This window comes from Triticum dicoccoides, chromosome 5B, assembly GCF_002162155.2.
Source record: "Triticum dicoccoides isolate Atlit2015 ecotype Zavitan chromosome 5B, WEW_v2.0, whole genome shotgun sequence".
NCBI lineage: Eukaryota > Viridiplantae > Streptophyta > Magnoliopsida > Poales > Poaceae > Triticum > Triticum dicoccoides.
In genome coordinates this window covers 548,586,641-548,590,671 of record NC_041389.1, presented here as the reverse complement: position 1 = coordinate 548,590,671, position 4,031 = coordinate 548,586,641, and the positions used below count along the sequence as shown (strand labels likewise).

The following is a 4,031-nucleotide window of genomic DNA, read 5'->3' as shown; positions in this document are numbered from 1 at the left end:
CGTGACGTACGGGATCTCATCCGGGACTTCAAACAACCTTCGGCAACCACATACAATTTCCCATAACAACTCTAGCGTCACTGAACCTTAAGTGTGTAGACCCTACAGTTTCGGGAACCATGAAGACATGACCGAGACATCTCTCCGGCCAATAACCAACAGCGGGATCTGGATACCCATGTTGGCTCCCACGTGCTCTATGATGATCTCATCGGCTGAACCATGATGTCGGGGATTCAATCAATCTCGTATACAATTTCCTTTGTCCATCAGTATGTTACTTGCCCAAGATTCGATCATCGGTATCCCCATACCTTGTTCAATCTCGTTATTGGCAAGTCTCTTTACTCATTCCGTAACGCATGATCCCGTGACTAACTCCTTAGTCACATTGAGCTCATTATGATGATGCATTACCGAGTGGGCCCAGAGATACCTCTCCGTCATATGGCGTGACAAATCCCAGTCTTGATTCATGCCAAACCAACAGACACTTTTGGATATACCTATAGTGCACCTTTATAGCTACCCAGGTTCATTGTGACGTTTGGTAAACCTAAAGCATTCCAACGGTATCCGGGAGTTGCACAATCTCGTGGTCTAAGGAAATGATACTTGACATTAGAAAAGCTCTTAGCAAACGAACTACACGATCTTGTGCTATGCTTAGGATTGGGTCTTGTCCATCACATCATTCTCCTAATGATGTGATCCCGTTATCAACGACATCCAATGTCCATGGTCAGGAAACCACAACCATCTATTGATCAACGAGCTAGTCAACTAGAGGCTTACTAGGGACATATTATAGTCTATGTATTCACACATGTATTATTGTTTCCGATTAATACAATTACAACATGAATAACAGACAATTGTCATGAACAAGGAAATGTAATAATAACCATTTTATTATTGCCTCTATGGCATATTTCCAACAGGGTGGTCAAGAAGTTGCTATCAAGAGGCTAAGTAAGGATTCTCAACAAGGAACAGAGGAATTCAAGAATGAAGTTATTATAATTGCCAAATTGCAGCATAGGAAGTTGGTATGACTTCTTGGATGTTGTGGGGAGCGGGATGAAAAGTTGTTGATTTATGAGTATCTACCTAACAAGAGCCTAGATGCTGCCCTTTTTGGTACATATTGCGGAAACACAACATAATTCCATTAAACAACCAAAAATTTGTTTTATTTTTCTTACGGTTGCTTCTCTTTACAGATGATTCAAGAAATTTTTTATTGGATTGGGCAAAAAATTTAATATAATTAAAGGGGTCGCTAGGGTACTTCTCTACCTCCACCAGGATTCAAGACTAACTATAATTCAAAGAGATCTCAAAGCTGGAAATGTTTTGCTAGATGTGGGTATAAAACCTAAAGTAGCAGATTTTAGTATGGCAAGGATTGTTGGTGATTATTAACAAAATGCCAATACTCAACCCATTGTCGGAACATAGTGAGTACAATGGAAACCTAATGTTAATTCTGACTAATTAACCTCTCATTCAATAACTAATATAATTGATCAACAGTGGTTAAATAGCTCCTGAGTATGCAATGGAAGGTGTCTTCTCTACCAAGTTTGACGTTTACAGCTTTGGCGTGTTACTGCTAGAGGTTGTCACTGGAATACGGAGAAGCTCCTATAGTCAAACCATGGGCTTCCCTAGTCTCACTATCTATGTGAGTATGCGCAAGGCTTATCTAGAGTTCTATTTAATGCAAGTGGACCAATTTTTGAGAGTTTTTAGTTTTTCAAACAAATTAATATTGATATGTTCTTGGTTTTTCAGTCATGGAATATGTGGAAGGAAGGGAAGACCAAGGATTTGTTGGACTCAGATATCATGGATACTTGTTCACCGGATGAAGTTTCACTTTGTGTCCATGTAGGACTCTTGTGTGTCCAGGAGAACCCATATGACAGACCACATATGTCATATGTTGTGTTCGTCCTAGAAAATGGAAGCACCACACTTCCAACCCCGAATCGCCCCGCCTACTTTGCACGACAAGGTTCTCATATTGAGCAAATCAAAAATTATATTCAAACTTCTGTGAATAGATTTACACTTACGGAGATAGAGGGGCGATGAGATAATATTTGTTTTATTTCTAGATATATTAAAATATTCTTGTAATAGCAACTTCATATGTATCGCACACCATACACATCTGGGAGATAATGCATTGCGCACTATCAACAGGATTATGCTTTGTTTAGAAGTCATTACCATTGAATGTGTTTCTATTCTGTACATCAGATATAAATGATTATGTGGTGCTCCAAACAAAAGGTGTTCAGGTAGTGAGACAAAAAAAACCAAGGTGCACCATCATGTATATGTAAGGCAAGCATGTTGACTGCCGTGTAGTGCATGTCTTCGCAAGTAGCTTTGGAATCTAAACTGCAAGCTATCATCCCTCAAAAAGAAAACTGCAAGCCATCAGAATGACCATGAAGTGAATTTCCATCTGATCATCAGAAGAAACTCCCCAAGGTAGCACAAAGCCTCAAAAAATACCTTTTCCTTTGAACTTGCATGGTTTGAAAGAGAAGGTTTCCTGGATCTGATAGCCAGAGAATGGGCGTTAGACGCAGGAGGTAGGTCTTCCATTGAGAGATGGCAGAATAAGATTAGAAACTTGAGAATTTTCTTGCAAGGGTAGGCTAAGCATCTTAGTGCGATTTATAAGGTTGAAAAGGAGATGCTCCTTACACTTATTCAGTCGCTATATGTAAAAGCTGAGTCCACAATTCTGTAATCCTCAGAGCTTCACATCAAAATAGATGCAGAGATGAGATTGAAAGAGTTGTTGCGGGAAGAGGAGTTGAAGTGGGCTCTGCGAGCGAAGGTTCGCAAAGTTGTCCAAGGGGACGCTAATACTCAATTCTTTCATATGATCTCCAATGGAAAGCATAGAAAGAAAAGAATCTTTCAGCTTGAGCAAGACGAAGGGACGATCTTAGGGCAGGAGAATTTAAAATTATACATAACCAATTATTACAAGCAGCTGTTTGGGCTACCAAAGGACAATTTTGTGTCCTTGGATGAGTCGAGGATTGAGGATGTGCCTCAGCAGGCTGCCGTTGAGAATGATGTATTAACTGCACCATTCTCGGAGAAAGACGTGTTTGAAGCAATTTCACAGATGAAGAATAATAAAGCTCTGGGGCCGGATGGATTTCTGGCGGAGTTCTATAAGAAATGTTGGCACATCATTAAAGGGGACTTGTTACCGATGTTCCATGACCTATTCTCTGGACAGCTTCAGTTGTTTCACTTGAATTTTGGAATAATAACCTTACTTCGGAAGAAAACAGAGGCTGTGAGAATTGAGCAGTTCCGGCCTATCTGCCTTTTTAACATTAGTTTCAAAAAATTTACCAAGGTTGGGACTAATAGACTCACACAGATTGCGCACTCTGTGGTGCTGCCGACCCAAACTGCTTTCATACACGGAAATATCCTAGAGGGGGTTGTGGTCCTTCATGAAACGCTCCATGAGATCCATACGAAAAAGCTAGACGGGGTTGTTTTCAAAGTGGATTCCAAAAAGGCGTATGATCAGGTTAAATGGGCATTTTTGCAACAGGCCTTGCGCATGAAAGGTTTCGACTCGGCTTGGAGGAACCAGGTTGAATCATTCACGCAAAAAGGGAGTGTTGGAATCAAGGTGAATGACGACATAGGTCATTATTTCCAGACACATAAGGGCCCGAGACAAGGAGATCCGATGTCACCTATCATGTTCAACATTGTAGTTGACATGTTGACCATTCTAATAGGTAGGGAAAAGGATGCTGGTCAAGTAGGTAGCCTGGTACCTCATCTGGTTGATGGAGGGGTGTCTATCCTTCAATACGCTGATGATACTATCATCTTCATAGAGCATAACTTGGCAAAAGCGAGAAATATGAAGCTGCTATTATGCTTATTCGAACAATTCACAAGAGCCAAAGAGGAACAAGAGGCTTACAAGAAATTGTTCGGGTGTGAACTTGGGAATCTACCTTTTACGTATT

At 40.6% G+C, this 4,031-nt stretch overlaps 1 pseudogene; it reads left to right on the top strand.

The window, feature by feature from the left end:
* The first annotated feature begins 923 nt into the window (after window positions 1–923).
* LOC119310039 lies at window positions 924–2,100 on the top strand (annotated as a pseudogene).
* The last annotated feature ends 1,931 nt before the right edge of the window (window positions 2,101–4,031 follow it).